The sequence below is a fragment of the Monodelphis domestica genome, chromosome 8 (assembly GCF_027887165.1).
Source record: "Monodelphis domestica isolate mMonDom1 chromosome 8, mMonDom1.pri, whole genome shotgun sequence".
NCBI lineage: Eukaryota > Metazoa > Chordata > Mammalia > Didelphimorphia > Didelphidae > Monodelphis > Monodelphis domestica.
This window is the reverse complement of record NC_077234.1, coordinates 34,970,056-34,989,529: the sequence shown is the minus strand read 5'-3', so window position 1 is coordinate 34,989,529 and position 19,474 is coordinate 34,970,056. Positions and strand designations below refer to the sequence as shown.

General features: G+C 41.8%; 1 protein-coding gene across 2 annotated transcripts in view; it reads left to right on the top strand.

Annotated features, from left to right (window-relative positions):
- The window catches only part of SPATA16 (spermatogenesis associated 16), a 322,779-nt gene that overhangs the window by 295,691 nt on the left and 7,614 nt on the right, over positions 1-19,474 (top strand). The gene's annotated exons all lie outside the window — the stretch shown is intronic.

The window sequence follows — 19,474 nt, the reverse complement described above, 5'->3', positions numbered from 1 at the left end:
CGCTCCCCAGGTCCCTTTTCCAGCCGACTGTGGCTCTCTGCTGCGGCTGCTTCATTATCATGGTCTGTTTTCACTATCTCCTTCTTCCATCCTGGTCATTATGCTTTTTTTTTCTTCGAAGGTTTTCTTTTAATAATGGTCCAATTCTTTTCTTTGTTGCATGAAGACAATGGCCAAGTTGCAGGGAACAAAAAAAAAAGGTAGAGGGAGCTTTTTATGGCCGGACTTTAATCTATTCATACACACATTGACATGCTATTTCATAATTGCCTCCAGACCCCAACAACGTGCCTAACCTCACCGCCCCATCTCTATAGAGGAGGTTCCTCCAGACAAGGCTATCTGGAGTCCAAACCTTCTCAGCTGAGACCACCTTCCGCCCCTTGTGTTTGCCTTTTCTCATCCTCCAGAAGATGAAGCCAGTGAAACGGGCTACAAAGAAGTCACTGGGGTTCTTGGGGCCAAGCTTGTGATTTCACTGGTTTAGGAAACTCCAGGTGAGGACTGGTGAAGATCAGCACCTGCCTTGTCACTTGGCCATACAGGGAGTGACCGCCTTGGGTGGTAGAGGTGTACCTTGAGCCTAAGATCGCCTTGATGGATGCCAGCTCTCAGCCCGCTACTCCACGCTTCCTCCTGTCACGGAGCTCCTTTTGTTCCTGGCGACTGGCCCCTGCTTTGGGATGGCGGCTGAGAGACTTGCCCAGGGTCACACGGCCAATATGGGTTAGAGGAGGGACTTGATCCCAGACAAAAAGACTATGGTGGGGACGGCTTAATGGTTCAGTGGATTGACTAAGGTGGCCTCAGACACTGCCTAGCTGCGTGACCCTGGGCAAGTCACTGAACCCCAAGCTGCTCTTCTGCCTTAGAACACAGTATTGATTCTAAGACAGAAGGTAGGGGTTAAAAAAAAAAAAGGTTATGCTATAACATAGCATGGTGTGATATGGTACAGTATGGAATGGCATCAACATGTACACAAAAATGTATATTATAAATATTTATAGTTGAATATACTATATTATGATTTATATTATGTTCAACTGTATTATACTACATCATCTCTAATTCAACTTATTTGTGTAGGATGATAAATTAATATTACATATAATACATATATGTACATATATGTTGTGTGCTTCATTCTTTGAATGTTGTCTCCCCCATTAGAATGTGAGCTCCTAGAGGCAAGGACTTGTATCTCTCTCTAACTCTTGCCCCAGTGTCTGGCACATAGTAAAAGTTTGATATATAAATGCTTCCTGACTGATCAACTAACACATCTAAGTACATATGCAATCTGTGTGTGTGTGTGTGTGTGTGTGTGTTTAAAAGATAATCTGTGAGTTTTTAGTGGTAGGAGATTTGTGGTAAGAGAAGGAGCTCCTTTCATGCATGAGACTTGCCCAGGGTCTTGGCCAATTGCCCAGCCAATATGGGTCAGAGGTAGGACTTGACCCTAGGTCTTCTTGACTCCAGGTTCAGGTCTATATCCACTCCAACACACTACTTCTAAAATTAGGTTCTATTCTGCCTGCTCCCGGCTGCTCAAGTGTCCCTCGTGCTCCATTAATTCTATTGTTCTAGTAGGCCATGGTCAGTCCCAGCTCACCAGGATCCTAGCACCTGCCCTGACCCTAGCTTCTGACTTCAGCCCAAATCTTGAGGGGTCTCTTCCTCCTGGAAGACAGAGGGGACTGTACCAAAGCTCTTAAAGATCAAAACCATGGAGGGGCTTTTCTTCATACAACTCTTTAGAAAATCCAATGCTCCAATGCTGTAGGTAGTGATCTCTCTGTTTCTCAGATCCTTAGCTAGAAAGAGTTTTCATCTCCAGAAGAGTCCTTGCCCCAGATGCCATGCTCTTTAGAACACAGAACATAGCCACCCCAGCTAACCAGGGCCATCCAGCTCAGTTCTGTACTTTGAACTGCATTTCCTTTTATTTCCATTGGCCTTGTCCAAGACTCTTTATCTATCTTAGGGCCATAAAATCCTTCTATATCCTTGTCTGGTCCCAAATGAAGATTCCTCAGACTCATTTCTGGAGAAATCTGGCACAACAACTCCTCAGAGCCATGCAAGGATTTAAGTCCTTGCAGGATGTTTGGGGAGCCAGTATAGCCAACCTACGGTACCATGCAATTGACTTCAAAGGAGCTAAAATGTGAAGCCAAGGGGACAAGGTCATTCTCTATCTCTTTCCTGGTCATAGTTTGGATGCTTCATAATTCTATCTACCAACCAAGCCTTTAGAGACTTTTAAGACCCCATTTTCTTTGCAACACCACCACCACCGCCCCAGGACCTTGGTTGATTTAAAAGGCACCTAAGTCATTTGCTAGACCTCTGAAAAACTGTTCAAACAGTAAGTCCTTAAATTCAGTGTGCCTTTAGGGAAAGCCAACTGTGTATAAGAGAATTAACAACTACAAAGTCTAATATGTAATCTGTCCCTACCCTCAAGAAGCTTACATTCAACTGGAAGGACATTCTATGCACGAAGGTAAGGAAATACAAAGATACACAAAATATAAAGAAAGAGTCATTTCAGTGGATAGAGCATGGACAGGATTAGGGAAGGTCTGAGTCTTGACAAGAGTTTTGGATTCCAAGAGGGGGAGCTCTCCATCCATGCACTGGACATGGAACATCGGATACAGAGCCCACTGTGCTGAATCCTAGAGTATATAAAAAGGAACACTGTAAAATCAGTTAAAAGGACTTACCCAATTACTGTGTTTTATTCTTCTTGAGTAAGAAAGGAACATGATCAATCCCGTGTTTTAGGAATATTAATTTGGCACCTATGAAGTACAGTGGGCAGAGTGCCAAGCTTGGAATCAGGAGGACTTGAGTTCAGATCCCACAGAACTGACACGTATTAACTGTGTGGCCCCTGTTCTACCCGCTTCCAGTGCTCAGTGACCTCAACTTCTTTCTCCCTCCCTTTTATCAAAATGGACACTCAGCAAAAAATGAACTATCTTGGCATGGTGAGATTCACACTGAATGTGTAGTTACAGGACCAGGCTTTCAATTCCTGCTCTGTTATTTACTGACTCGGGTAACTTTGGGCAAGTCATCTATCCAAATCTATCTTTCTTCCTACTGTTCTTCCAACATTACTCTTCCCTAGATTAGTTGTGGGTTTTGCCAGCAATTTAAAAATGGAACCTAAATGAGTTAGGCTAAACTCCAGTGGTGGGATTTAAGCCATCAGATTCAGGGGAAGGATTTGGAAATGAAATAGGACTTTCAGAGCAAGTCTGAAATCATAGCATCTCTCTGACATCACCCAACATGTCTACATATGAGACCATCCCTTCCTAGACAGGGTCCTCTGTTAAGTCCTCCAAGGCTAGGTTCTCCTTCTTCCCATGGGGGACAGAGTAGAATTCTGAGTTCCTACTTTGGGTCACAACTGGGGGAAACTGGAATAGATGGTCCATTCCCATTCACACTTCCCACCTTGCCTTTGCCAAACTAGACTACATCCCTGAAAATCAGGGGAAGGACCAAAGCAAAACAGGTGGAGAAGTCAGAGGCTCATGTGAGTTGACGAGGCCACCCCACCCCACATCTCACAAATAGGTGACTCATAAACCCAACTGGTAAGCAGCCCACCTTCCCAAGAACCCTGGCAAAGAGTGCAGGTTTCCAGAGATTTCTTTTCATGTCTTTAGGAAGACGCTACGGTTTAGAAGGAGCAGGGAGTCCAATTTCTCCCAAGGGCTTTTAATTTGCTTAATGTGAATCTACCAAGGATTCTCATATCACTTTCAGACAATTCCAGGAGCAAGTAAGTAATTTCCTCTTAGTGCAATAGAGTTCATTTGCATGTGCAAAAAGGGGGAAAAAAATTTTAAACCGTAATTGTACGAGCTATACTATGTGCTCATTTTAAACCTTCTTGAAGTTGGTATCAGCATCACTACCTCTGAGATCTGTTATTTGTAATAGAAACAGCTGTTGTACCTAATGAAAACACTTGAAATTTTCATTTGAAGCAGCAGAATTATAGCAGCACCTCCAAGTTGTGCGTAGTTAAAGGGTCTGTCAAAATTCTCATTACCTACCACAATTTTCAGGACTCTGCTTTGTTATAGGCCTATAAAAAACCTATCAGGAGGAAACTTGATTCATGAATGCTGACCTCCTAGATTCATCTCCGTTCCTTTGATGTTTGACAAGAGAGCAAGGGAGGGTGCTTGGAATTCAGATCTTTTTTTTTTTACCTGATTTATCCAAACTCTGGACATTTCTTGACTTCTCAGGATTTTCATTTCCTGCCAATTACCTATAAGGAAAAAAATTATTGGTTACTATTTCAAGAATACATGATTTTATTTAAAAAGAAATTAACTTTTAATCAGAATATCTAGAATACACCTTCTCATCTCTACCTCTTAGAAGCCTTGGCCTCCTTCAGAGAACAGCTCATGGACCACTTCTTAGATGATGCGTTTCCTGATCAGATATTACCTGTGTGAATTTGGGCAAGTCATTTCTGCTCTCCAGGCTTCAGTTTCCACATCTATTAAATGAGAGGTTTGGATGAGATTTCCTTTCCAACTCCGAGTCCACTAATCCATCCCATGGTCCTGTGGTCCTCACCTCCCAGATCATTTGTGATTTATGACTTATCTATATTGTTGGCATGTACTATGGAAGTGTTAGTGATAGTGATAATTATAGCTAGCATTTAGGAAAGCACTTTAAGGTTTGCAAAACATTTTCCCTATTTTGTCCTCTATGCTGATGATTCTCAACTCAATTTATCTAGTCCTAACCACTTTGTGAGCCCTAGAACTCACATCTCCATCTGCCTTTCAGATATCTCAAACTAGATATCCAAAAGACATCTTAAACTCAAAATGTTCAAAATTTATCTCATTATCTTCTCTTCTAAGCCCTCCCCCCTTCCAAACATTCCTATTATTGTCAATGGTGCCCTATTCTCTATTACTGGGTAACCTACGTGTCGTCCTCAATCCCAATCTCTCATATCAAATCTGTTGCCAAGAAGAATTAGTTTTCCCCGTCTCTCCTTATCTCTTCTGATCCTGCCCCACCTCTGGTGTAGGTCCTCATCATATCATAGCCTGGACTATTGCAATAGTTGCTGGTGGGTCTGTCTGCCTCCTGTCTCTCTCTAGTCTAATCCATCCTCCATTCAGCCACCAAAGTGATTTTCCTAAATCCTAAATCACAGATCCAATCATGTCACCTCCTACATACACACACTCAATAAACTCCAGGAGTCCCTTATTGCTTCCAGAATCAAATATAAAATCCTCTGTTTGGAGTTCAAAGCTCTTCATAACCACCCCCCACTTTTCCAGTCTTCCTACACTTTACACTCTGCCCACACACACACACACACACACACACACACAATGAAATCTTTGGTCAGTGATCCTGACCTCCATATTGTTCTAGAAACAAGATACTCCCATCTCTCAGCCCCAGGCATTTTTCTGGCTGTCCTCCATATCTGGACTGCTCTCTCTCCTCGCTTCCCCATCTTGATCACTTTTTTTTTTAATAACTCTTACTTCTTGTCTTAGACTCAATACGAAGCATCCATTCCAAGACAGGAGAGCAAGACAGGCTAGGCAATTGGGCATAAGTGACTTTTCCATGGTCACACAGCTAGGAAGTATCTGAGACTACATTTGAACTCAAGACCTTTCATCTCTAGGCCTGGCTTTCTATACACTGAGCCACTAGCTTCACTGAGTGACTTTTTTCAAGTCTCAACTAAAATCCCACCTTCTACAAGAAATCTTTCCCTATCCCTATGAATTATAGTGCCTTCCCTCTCAATTTTTTCCTTTTTATCCTTTTTTTTTGTTTTTATAGATTTATTTGCATGTTATCTCTCCCATTAAATTATGAACTTTACTGCCTTTTCCCTTTCTTTGCACCCACTGTGCTTAGTGTAGAGCTTAGCACGTAATAGGTGCTTAAAGGGCTTATTGATTAATTAACTGAATGATTGGTCCTTATAACAACCCTGGAAAGTAGGTGCTTTCATTATCCCTATTTTTCAGATGAGGAAACTGAGGCAGACAGAGGTCAAGTGATTTGCCAACGTCACAGAGCTAGTAAGTGTCTAAAGCCAGATCTAAACTTTACTAACCACAAGACTAAATCTCTATCCACAGAGAAACACAGAGACCAGCTCTGAGTCAAGGGGTTGGAGGAAGGAATAATTTTTCTCCTAGACATTTTCAGACCTTAGAAGAACACTCATTTGTGAAGATTGAAAAGCCATATAGATTCATATCAACTAGAGTCCAGAGGAGTTATTCTCATTCAGTCTATCCTCTGATATATCTTCTCTGTAATATGTCATTAGCCCCCTGATGTCATGGATTGCGCCTTGTAAGTTACCAAAGATGTCACATTAACTCCCTCTGCTCATGGGGCTGAAGCTGTATGGGAAACGTTATTAAATGAACTTCATCAATAAGAAAGAAAAGGAATTAAGGAGAATAAATGGCAATCAGGTTTTGAACAGGCTTAGAATATTTAGAAAAGTTATCCTGCTGTAAAGGGACTCCTGATTGCTCTGATTTGAAGAGCAGGGAGTCCACAGTAGAGGGGAACTATCCCAGTTCCTTAAGAATTCACCCATGGGGACCTCTCCAAAAAAGTTGTAGAAGGCAAGGCTAGCAAGGATGTCTGACCAATCTGAGCTGGATTGCTGAGTTTCTCTTGTACCTGTCCTCTTCTTTTTTATACCCTTAAAAAAATTCCAGGATTTTTCCTCTCTTGCCTTTTCATTTTGCTTCCTGATGGTGCATGATGCTGGCTGAGTCTGTAAGCACAATGAAGCCAAAATAATGGAAGAATAAATTATTCCACGTCATTCCATTGAACATCAAACCTGGAGCTGAACACATCACACTTATTTAACCCCTCCATGCCATTCATAGCAATCTAGAGATCCTAGAGAAACTAGAATTTTCCTCACTCCTTGCATTGTTGATGCTTTAGTGGCCTCTCTGCCAGAAGGTAGGAATAGGGCAAAATGAGTGAAAACAGAGTGAAGTATAGGTCCAAGCTGTGCCTTTCTCTACTCATTTGGTGACCAAGCTAGTTCGGGTCCTTATCTGTACTATGATGATGGCTCCTCAAGTCTTTCTCCAGTCCAGTCCACTTATCAAACAGCTGTGAAGTTATTTTCTGAAAGCATAGGTCTAGACATGCTAGTACTCTCCTGCTTAATAAACTTAGTGATTCCCAGTTACCTCTAGGATTAAATACAGATGCCTTGCTCTTCTGTTCAGTGAATTTAATGACTCCCAATTATTTCTAAGATTAAGTACAAACCCCTCGGTTTGTCATTTAAAGTCTTTAACAACTGATTTCCAACTTACCTTTTCAGATTTATCATACATTACTGCCCACATTCTGTGGTCCAGCAAAACTACCTTTCTTCGCCAATGGCATTCCCTCTACCATTTCCTTGGCTTTGCTGCCATGCCTGGGATGCATTCTCTTCCCACCTACAACTCTAAGAACCCCTAGCTTCCTTTAAATTTATTTTGTGTACATTTATTTTACATGTTTTATATATGAATGTGTTAACTCCCCATTAGAAGGTAAGCTTCTGAAGGGCAGAAACTATTTCATTTTTGATTCTGTATACCCATCGTCTAACACAGTGACTGGCACATAGCAGGCTCCCACTAAATACTTGGTCGCTGATTAATCAATATATATATAAAGTGGGTAGATAGATGAATAGCTCGGTGGGTGGATGAATGGAGGATGTTGGGTGGATGAAGAGATGGATGAATAGAAACTGAAGACTTATAAGAAACTCAAGTGGAGCAAGAATTCATATAACATGGAGGAAATGAGTGTAAACTTAGATTTGACTTCCTTCATTTCATTAGTTCATTCATCAAATTGGCATTTATGGCATGCCTACTGTGTGCCAGGCACTGTGCTCTATGCCAGAGATACAAAGATACAAAGGGGGCTTACCACATTCTACTGAGGGGAAACAACCTGGCATGTATGTATATCAGTCAATTAACAAAATATATTCAAAATAAAATCCAACTCATTCAATTCTTTTCTCCCAATAATCTATAGGAAGGTCTTTCATTTCTTTTTTTCTGAAAATCTAAGACTGAAAGTTGTTTTGCCATGCTTATGGTACATGATGATATTTTAAGATTCCATAACAAAAGAAAGGAACACAGTAAATGCTTCAAATAATTGTGAATATAGTCTGGTTATTTTCTCTTTTCTTGAAATTCCCTGTTATCTTCTCAACTTGGGAGGCACTGGACACTGCCATCTTTTTCAGATGATCCCTAAATGCCTCCCAGTTAATGCCTTCTATTAATTTAAGCTCCATATCTCTGTCTCAAGACGTGCAAATGGCTGTGTCGGTTCACTTTGGATAAAGGGGCTTGTGCACTCCCCCCCTTCCTCCCTCTCTCCTGGATGCCAGTATTGGACAGAGAGTCTGAAACTGTGTGTTTTGGTCCAGGCTCTACCACCAGTTAGCGATGGGATGTTGGCCAGTCATTTAACCTCACTCATCTCCATTTCTGCATCTGCAAAAAGGCAAGGATGGGCTAGTGTGATCTGCAAGGTTTCTCCAAACTCCAAAATCCTATGATTGTATGAAGTCCAGCCTCCCTGAGAGTCTTCTCTGATGTTGCTACATGGCATGGAGATGGCCAGGTCCTAGCAAGGTGGAAGGCGTCAAGAACAAGCCTGGTGATAGACGGGGTTGTGTCATTCTAATCCACAGAAAGTAAGCCACCAACTGATAGATTTTTTTGCCCATAGCAGTAAGAAAGGCAGTGTGGTGCAATGGAATGGCTGCTCCTGGGTTAACATCACAACTTGCCACCTTCTGTGTGACCTCGTCAACCCCTCACTCAACCTCTGTTTCATCATCTCTCTAAGGAGGTATTTGAGTTAGATGGCCTCCAAGTTCTATTTCTAGTAAGTGGGTGACACAGTGAATAGTGCACCCCGAACCTGGAGTCTCACTGTGTGACCTGGGCAAGTCACTTAACTTCTTTCTGCCTCCATTGTCTCATCTGTAAAATGATCTAGAGAAGGAAATGACAAACCCCTCCAATATCTTTACCAAGAAAACCCCAATGGGGAGTTCGAATCCAGGCTCAGACCCTAGCTGTGTGCTTGGTCAACTTATTTCACTTTGTCTCAGTTTCCTCATCTGCAAAGTGAGCTGGAGAAGGGAATGGCAAACTACGCCAGTATCTTTGCCAAGAAAATCTGAAATGGGATCACTAAGAGTCAGACAACTGAAATGGCCGGACAGCACCTCCATTCTTGTTATTGTTTGTTTGTTTTTATCAGGAGAGAAAGTATGCTTTAATGGCTAGAGGGGCTGTGTGACCATAGGCATGCAGTCAGACTCTGTGGCCTCCATATTCTCTTCCATTTTTAAATCTGTGAAATTTGAACCCAAGACATGGAAAGGTTGAGACCTTTTAGATGGAGAGAGTGTCCACGTTGATGAAATCAGAATTCTTTTGATCGTTGTTTAGCACTGCACCACAGGAAATCTGGGAATTCAGCCTGAGTGGGGACAAGAGGATGAAGCTCTAAGGGGAGGAAAGAATATTTAGGGCATCAAGTTGGCTGGTTCCCGTGTTCTTCTGCCAAAGGACATGGTGGTCAAACCACACGCCGTGTCCAGTCCACTCCACCTAAGAAGCATGGATCACGTATCGAACAGACGAGTGCTTAATGGCAGAATTTCTGAAGGGCAGAAAACATGTGCTTCCTAATACAGCATGCCTTGGCCATTAATGAAAGGTTTAATCGGGCAAAATGAGATGTTGCCATTTTGAAAGAAGAACAGAACAGCTCTTATCTCATGAGCTCCAATGAGCAGGAATGAGTGTCTTCAAGTTTTAACCAACATTCAGCTATAGCAGAGCTCATCCTAGCAATTGCAGCCTGGCTCCATTCTGCCACTTTAAAAATGGTCTGACCATCATCCACAACGGCCCTTGATTTTCATTGGCTCTCCCTGAAATTTCATTCGCTGATGAACTAAGAGAAGGGCCAGAATTTGAATGTTGAAGGGAACAAAGCAAGCAGGTGGAGAGTATAAAGGGGAGAGAAGAGAGTGGGAAAAAGTACAGAATGGGGTGGAGAGAGACAGACAGACAGAGACACACAGAGAGACAGAGAGAGGAGGGAGAGAAAAAGAGATGGGAGAGAGAGGGAAGGGGAGAAGGAGAAAGAGAGAGGGAGAGAAGAAGTGAGAGAGGGAGAGATAAAGGCAGAGAGAGAGAGAGAGAGAGAGAGACAGACAGACAGACAGACAGACAGAGAGAGAGAGAGAGTCAGAGACAGAGAGAGAGAGAGAGAGAAAGAGAGAGAGAGAGAGAGAGAGAGAGAGAGAGAGAGATTTTGTTCATTGGTACATTAACATTCGGTCCCACACCCCTCCAGGAAGTATTACAAGATGGATTACCCAGGTTAGCCTATCATTCACAGGCAGGACTTCTGGTAGGCTAAGGTGCAGGCCAAACTCATGATGGCAGACATTTGTCCCAGGAAATAAAGGCTTTTTTTAAATTCAGCAGCCATGTCACTCATTTGCAAGGAAGCTTTGCTAACAATCCAGCAGAATAGTCCTGTGTGCTTTGTTTTTTAAGGAGTCCCCATAGATTGAGAGCAGTTTGATCATGGAAATGGGCTTTCTCATTAGCATGGCTCAGCATTCCTGTAGAGCAGGGGTTCTTAAGCTGGGGCCCATGGACAGATTTCAGGGTAACTGTCAACTTGGAAGGGGAAAAAAATGCCATCTTCATCATCATGAATCTCTAACTGAAAATGAATGTTTCCTTCAATTTTTAAAAAATGATACATTCTGGGGGCAGCTGGGTAGCTCAGTGGATGGAGAGCCAGGCCTAGAGATGGGAGGTCCTGGGTTCAAATCTGGCCTCAGCCACTTCCTAGCTGGGTGACCCTGGGCAAGTCACTTGACCCCCACTGCCTAGCCCTTACCACTCTTCTGCCTTAGAACCAATACACAGTATTTATTCCAAGACAGAAGATGAGGGTTTAAAAAAAAAGAGATACATTCTGAGGAAGGGTCCATTGGCTCCATCAGATTGCCTGGGGAGTCCACAAAATTCAAGAAGCTAAGAACTCCTGGTCCAAAAGATGGACTCGATACACCCCTGTGCTTTAGAAGCTAAACAGATCCAAGTGTAGTATGAGCCATTTTTGTCTGGGAAACTTCAGTTGATCATGTTCCTAATCAGCTAATATGAGAAGAGGAACAGCCTTGAATTTAAAAGCCAGGGGGATTGCCTATCCCCTTCCCCTAAGAGGAATGGGGGCACACCCAGGGGAGTGGGAAGGCCAGAAGGGTATAGTGGAAAGTGTGATGAACTTAGAAAGTTGCAAGACTTGAGTTCAAGTCCTAGCCCTGCTGCTTACTAGCTGAGTGACCTTGGATAAGTCACTTTGTGTCTCTGTGCCTCAGTTTCCTTATCTGTAAAATAAAGAGTTATACATCCTGACTGGTGTTGTACTCCAGGTTTACATTTTTGGATATGGTAACAGTTGGCTTCCTTTTGCTTGATTATGCATTTGATTCAAGGTTTGTTTGATTTTTTTCTTTCTCTAGATTTTTAATGGGAAGTAGGTAGAGGAAAGGGGAAGTTAGCAATAGTAATACCAAGAAAGGAGGCTACTAAAGCATTTTTCAAATGCACAGAAGGAAACGGAAGGAAGTTTAGAAGAAAGTACAAATACGAAGGATACTTTGGAAAGGAAATGTGGAATTTGTTATGTACTTTTTCCCCAAAGCAAACTCTATGAAATAGAGATTCCTGGTTTCATATGCAATCACTTTGTGTTCTGTTATATATATATGGAAGTTCCCTCTTTTCTTTGGTGTTAAAGATCAGGATAAAAATAAAAACAAAGTAGAGTGGAAGTATTGGGCAAAATGTCTTCCCGGGACCCTGCCAACCCTGATCATATTAGGATCCTTACATTTATTAGTCACCAACTATGTGCCCAGCACTGTAGTAGGACTTGAGGGCACAGAAACAAAGAAAGACACTCTCCCATTCTCCACACAGTGGTCAAAGTAAAATTCCTAAAGTTCAGGTCTGACCTCATCACTCTTCTATTCAACAAACTCTCTTGACTATGGGTAAGTCACCTAAATATAGTTCCTTCATCTATAAAATTAAAGGATGAGATCCGACAGCCCCAAAGGTCCTGTGATCCTCTACTTTCTTCCAACTCAGGAATTCTTTTTTGGTGTCATGGACCCTTTGAGCAGTTTGGTGAAGCGAAGGCGCAGTCCATAGACAACAAGAAGATACAGGAATGACTCTCAAACACCATTTTTCCACCACTGTGCTGCCATTACTTTGGAAATGGAAGCTTCCGGAGTTTATACTGCTGACGTTGTTTTGGAGGACCTACAATCACCACCACACCACGATTTAGCCTTTTGTGAAAATCACCTCAATAATGACAAGAGATGAAACTGAAAGAAAGATCATGAAGAGATGGAGAACTGAGCCTTTCCAGGGTTTCTCAAAAGAATTGCCATCATCTCTAATGGCAGCAGAGCCACCACCTTTTGACTCTTTAATGTCTTATTCCCTGTTATACCAAATAGAGAAGTGGATATTACATTCAGGACAATGGAAGTTCCTACCTGTGTCAATTTGGGCAAATGACTTTACCTGCCTTGGCCTCAGGTTCTTCATCTGAAAAATGAGGGGGCTGGACTGGTTACTTCTACCATCACTCCCAACTCTAAATCTATGAGTCTGTGAGCTCAATTAGACCGAACAGACCAAATATACACAGAATAAATCCATGCTGTAGAGAGGACAAGCGATAACTGGAAATAACCTGTTCTGGCTTGTGAGAGACGATTGTTAAATTTTCAGTATGATCATTTGCATCCTGGAAACTGGCAAATGTTATAGGCCAAATCTTGAAATCTAAAAAAAGGAGAACCCTCTCTGAAGAACTACTTTGCTCCTATAGATCCCTTTCCTCTTCCTTTGGCATCTTTATTGTATAGGAATACAGCACGTTATTCCCCCAATCCTCCGGGTGTAGCTACACCCCATTTCCTCTACAGGTATGACATTCCTTTCAAACATAGCAGCAAAAATTGCCACTCTTGCCAAACTTGCTTGCTTTGCCAATCCAGTGTTCTTTAGACTGCCTCTCATCTCAGGGGAAACTAACCCCTGCAATTGCTTTTCTCATTCATTCCCATTCCTGAAAATTTGTAGTTTGGGAACCCCCCCCCCCCGCCAGATTACTCTAGCTGCTCCAACTTGGGTATACAGATCTTCAATAATTGAAATGTGCTTCCCTTCTGGGTTTGCTTTCTTGCTTTGCTAATCTCATCACATGCATTTGAGTATACAGAATTGGCACAGAATCAAATAAATTCCCAGCTTTTAATATAGTGTCATAGGCATGTCAAGAAAACAAAACAATACCCCTTTAGGAGATAAACAGTTCATAACAGTTCTCAATACAGCCTTGCAGTCATGAGATGGAAAAGAAATTAAAACCTAGCTTACCTTTTCCTCCACCCTGCTGGAGAATGGGTAAAAGCAAGGGAATAGATAAAGCAAATAAAACATGGGATTGAGGTGGACCTCAATTCCAGCATAACAGATGTAGGGCATCCTCCATTTCTTATAAATATCTTGCACTTTTAGGGAGCCTCATTGGTCATACAGAACAATAAAACAACTGGAGTACTTACACAAGACCTATGTGAATAAGGCAAGAAAGAAAAATAATGTGTTGAAGGAGATGTGAGAAAATGTGGATGCTAATACACTTAGTGGAGCTGTGAACTGGTCTAACCATTCTGGAGAGCAATTTCAAACTAGCACAAGGGTCATAGAAGTGTGGTGACCCAGTGATGCCACTACTGGGTCAGTATCCCAAAGAGATCAAAGATAATGGAAAAGATAATGCTTGTACAAGAATGTTTATAGCAGCTCTTTTTCTAGTGGCAAAGAAATGGAAACTAAAAGGATGTCCACCAACTGGGGAGTGGCTGAACAAATTATAGTATCTGATTTAATGGAATACTGTTGTGCCATAAGAAATGAAAGGAGAGAAGAGAGGGAGGAGAGAGAGAGTGAGAGTGTGAGAGAGACAGAGAGAGAGAGAAGAGAGAGGGGGGGAGAGGAAGGAAGGAAGGAAGGAAGGAAGGAAGGAAGGAAGGAAGGAAATTATTAACATGTAATCTGGAAAAATATTAATGAAATGGTTTTGAAAAAAAGACCTTAAGTGAAGCCAAAATTTGTTTGGAGCACCCTGGAAATCCCTCTCATTTCTCTGACCAGAAACAGTTTGACAAGTCCAAAAGTTTCCTACTGATTGACATTTCAAGAGGATCTCTTTTAGTTATGCCACAAATACCTTGGCAGTGACAGACATAGCTTAAATGAAATTTAACTCAGAAGCATCCTTCCAAGCCTTGCAATTACTGTAAGAAAGTATGGGGTCTCAATGCATTCCTGTTAGCCACCTTGTAAAAAAATTTTTTTTTTATTCTATCTCCCCTGCTAGACTGTAAGCTCTTTGAAGACAGGGAGAATGTCTTCTTGACTAGTGCCAAATACAGTGATTATCAGAGAGTAGGTGTATCATACACATGAAATGAATAAAAGGAACACATAAATGAAATGAATTAATGAGTGAATAAACACCTTTCTTTGACTCTTCTGGTTTCTCTCCTTTTTATCCCTTTGGGATAGAAAAGTGAAGCTACTACAACACAAACCAGAAATTACCTAATTCTTTTCAAATTTATCAACAATTCTTACATTTATTTTGCACAAAAAATCCCTTTAAGAATATATCTTTCCAGAGGGCAGTTTTAAAAGAGAAAAAAGAAAAGATCTCTTGATGGGAGGAAGCAGTCAAAAAAAAATTTTTAATCTCATTTTTGACTGAAGAATAAGCTTGCAATTCATCCTTGAAGTTAATCTTTTTCTATTACCAAAAGAGAAGCTTGGCTTTGCAGCCTAGCATTTTATAGCATTTATTTTATATATTAAAATATTTACAGTTCTTTATAATTCGGGAGAATAACAGAAGAGCAGTGCCTACCATTTGGTAGCTAAATGAACCATAGGACATCTTCCATTCTGCATTGAAAGTGGGATTAATATATAGTTCAGAGCAATTGACTGGGAGCTCATTCAATCATTTATAGTGTACTCATTATACCTTTCATCTTTTCAAGAAATACAAGAATGAAAGTGCCTCTACGTGGCCCTACAGGAAGACAGTGGTCTTTCATCATCCCCTTTATGATTCTTTTAAAAATGGCGCATGGGGAGGGAGGGACAAAGCCCGGGTTTTTCCACCCCCACACCCCACAAAAAAAAAAATCCTTCACCTCATCAAAACTTCAGGTTTCTATGTTCTTTCAGTAGCCATCTGCTAAAAGTGGGCTTTCTATCTGAAATAAGAATGAGGAGAGGAGGGAGCAGATTTCTCTGAATTCATGATAGCTTACATAGAATAGGATGATAGAAATGCAGATCAATTCGTTTCCACATTTATTAAGTGCCTATCAGCCAAAGAGCATTTATTAAGCACCTCCTGGGTGCCAGATCATGTCCTAAGCACTGGGGCTAGGAATACAAAAAATAATGGTAATAAAACAGTACTTGCCCATAGGTAGCTAATATTCTACTGGGGTTGCAACAGGTATGCCAATAACTAAATGCAAAGTATGCACTTTGTGATTCAAATTCCCAAGGGTCTGAGCACAGTCAGTGTGGGATGGGGATGCAGGCAAGGGAAGTGGAGGTCAGAAAAACTAGAAAAGGGGCTCTGGAATGGTGCTTTTTAAGAAGCTAGGGAGACTGTGAGGCAGAAGGAAGGAAGGAGATCATTCCAGGCATGGGCAGAGGGACAGACAAGGAAGATGAAATACCATGTACTGAGAACTTTTCCTGGAAGAGAGCATGCAAGTGACAGCTGCCATTAGATGAAGTTGATGTATTGGTTAGTTTTGCTGCATATTGGGGGAGGGGGGCGGTTCTTCCCTCTCTTCCCTTCTGTCTTTTTTATTCCCTCTTGTAAGGAACGAATCTCTGGAGAAAGACAGATCTATGCAGGATATGCCAAAAGACTTACTACAATTTCAAACTTTAATAGCTTATTACACTAAGACTTAGGGGGACAACTCATACTGTAATGTAAAAAAAAAATCTATATAGCAATTAAGATAAAAACTTGTAAGAAAAAACAAGAGAGAAGGAAAAAGAGATACTTCTGGATTTGAAGAGAGAGAATGTGGCTTCTGCTACCTAGAATCCCAATGACCTTGGTTAAATCATTGTCCCCCTCTACCAGGCTCTATTGCCTCATCTGTAAAGTCGGAGAGTCAGGCTCGATGATCCGCAAGACCAGTTACAGCTCTAAAAGTCCCATAATGATCTTGGTCTCAGACACTTCCTAGCTGTGTGGCCCTGGACAAGTCCTTTAATCCCATTTGCTTAGCCCTTACCCTTCTTAGAGTTGTTATTAAGGCAGAATGTAAAGTTGCTGTTTTGTTTTTTTTAAGTCCCATGATGCCTTTGAAATCTCATTTGATCATCAGGACCATCCTGTGAAATAGGAAATACAAGTTACCATTAGCTCCATTTTACAATCGATGGAACTGAGGCTCACTGATGTAGAGAATTTCGGGGGTGGCAGCCACCACCCCACACTGCCTCTTTTTCGGTACCTGGGTGGGTGCCAGAAAGAAGCCCTTGGTAGGTAGGCAGTGAGCCACCCCACTGAACATCAGAAAGAATGTTGTTTCTCTCATTGGTGGTTAATAAAGGAATCTTAAGGCACAGGGAATACTTGGAGACGAAGCCACGAGAGTGCATCCATCCCTCTCCAAGGCAACAAAAGCTGTTTCATAAAAAAATAAATAAATGAATTTTTAAAAGCTGCTTTGGCACCAGGCTTCCAGGATGTTGTGATAGCCTAGTAAAAACGACTCCGGTTCTGGGCTCCATGTATCAAAAGGCTTTTTATCCTCCTGCTATATGTGCATGTTCAATAAAGGGCTGGTAACACAGTTTAGCACAAAGGTATCTGCAGTCCCAAGAGCTGGAATGTCAATGCTCCCAGCACTCCGAGCGCCTCTGATGTCTTCTGGGCAATGACTTCCATTTGTCCTTTTATCACTGCAGCACCGATTAGTTTCCGTCTCTGTCGGGTGAGCAAGGAGAGAGACGCCCAAATCTAAGTGGAACGTGGCTCTATGGAGAACTGCCCCACTCCCACCAAATCGAATTCAGAACCAAATTTCGTTTTCGAAACAACTCCATCCATCCGCCCGCGAGGCGCTATGACGGACTTTTGACTAAGCTGAACAGTCCCAGTCCTGCTGAGGGATGGGCAGGAGAGGCAAGGACAAAATGTGGCACACAGAGAAGACGATTCAAAGCAGTTGGGAGTGAGGGAAGGAGAACACTCTGGACCAGATCCATCAGGAAAGTCTTGTGTAGGAGGTGGCACCTGAGCAGAACCCGGAAAGGAGCAAAGGATTCCATGACTCAGAGGTGATGAGGGAGGGAATTCCAGGTATAGGCGACAGCCAGTGCAAAGGAGAAGCCAGAGAGGAAAAGTTGTTTGCTAAGACCAACCAATAGACCATTTGGACTAGAGCATAGAAAGCATGTGGTGCAGTCATTTGGAATAAGTCTGGAAAGTAGGTTAAAGCCAAAGGTATTAAATGCCAAACAGTGGAGTTTGCATTTCATCCTAAGGGCAATAGGGAGCCACAAGCTTTGAGCCAGTTTCAAAGCAATATTAGTTAGAATTACAATTTGGTCCATTTGGAATCACAAATATTTCAAAGACTTAGAACAGGAAATTAAAGGTGTACTGAAGAGAGTCCAAACCAAAAGGCTATACTGTAAGTCTCACAACAGTTTAGCTAAAAAATCTATAGGATCATAGAATCACAGAATTCAAGTTGGAAGGAATATATTTATTGTCTAATTACCTATATTGAATTTCTTCTTCTTAGATTATTTTTAAATGGCACCTTATTAGAATTTCACCTTATTAGTCCCAGTGGGAATCTTACAAATGGGTAAAGAATTGTATCAGTTCTTTGCAGGCTATTGTTGATACTTTGCAATTTTTATATTTTGTCGGTGGGGAGAAATAAAGTCTGTCCTATACTTTATTTGCATTGTTATCTTGAGTGCTTGCACAGGAACTGGAGTCATTTTTACCCACATCTGTAGAGACCTAGATACAAGCTATATTTTGTGGTTCCCAGATGGGACAAAATGAGTCAAAGATAGTGATGTGGGATTCAACCTAGTCTGAGTAAATCCTAGGATGTTTGGTGAAGAGTTACACAACCTGTGTGATCTGGGTACATCACTCAGTTTCTCTGATTCTCAACTTCCTCTGTAGAATGGGCACAATAATCCCTCCCATGTAGGATTATCTTGAGAAGAGAATTCTGTAAACCTTAAAGTATGCCAGAAAAGTGAACAGCCCTTATCAGATCATGGACATCCTTTAGAAGATGATGGGGCTTGAACGTTACCTTTGGTTATTTATTCAGAGCGTTTGATAATCTGATTTTCTCAACAGTGGCTGCCCTTTTGCCCTGGATTCTCCAGGACACAATAGTGTCCTCATTTTTCTCCTCAAATAGCATATTAGCTCCTTGAAGGATGGAACTGTTTCATATGTTTGTTCTGTATCCAGAGTACCAGCACTGCACCTGGCACATAGTAGGTGCTTAATGAATGTTTGTTGGTTGATTAGTTGATTTACTCCTTAAAAAAAAGATCCCTGAGAAGCTGTGAGTCTACTTTAAACTAACAAGTTCTGGGTCAAACCCATTCTCCAGACAGACCTCCACTCATCATGTCTTCCTGCCATTTTCAGGGCGGGGAGGGGGTTCCCCTTCATAATCACTTTATCCTCCACCCAAGTCTCAGATGCCTCCTTGAAATACAGAGGTGAGCCTGGACTGTCACAGATTAGACCAACTGAGCTCAAATTCTAGCCAGTCTTACCATGCTAGAAAGATTTCCAGACCAGGCTCAGTGCCAGTCTGGTGCCTCTCATCAAACATCCAGCTGGGGTGAGTTCAGAGGGGCTCACCCCAGGCTGGGTAGCCGGGGATTCCATTTCTTCAGCCGTGACAACTCAGGATGAGCCTTGACAAAGCGGAGGAGGGCTGGCAGCCAGTATCAGCTAGGTGTGCTTCCATCAGGGAAATCAGGGATCCATGAAGTTTCGCCATTACATGGAAATTTCCATCATTTGCAATCTGCTCTTCTTGGATAATGTATATTTATATAGTCTTCAACCAGATTCTTTTATTAAAAAAAGGAAGTCCAGACATTTTAAAAACTTCAAGCGGTTCTTCTATACCATATTATAGGGGTTAAAATTAATT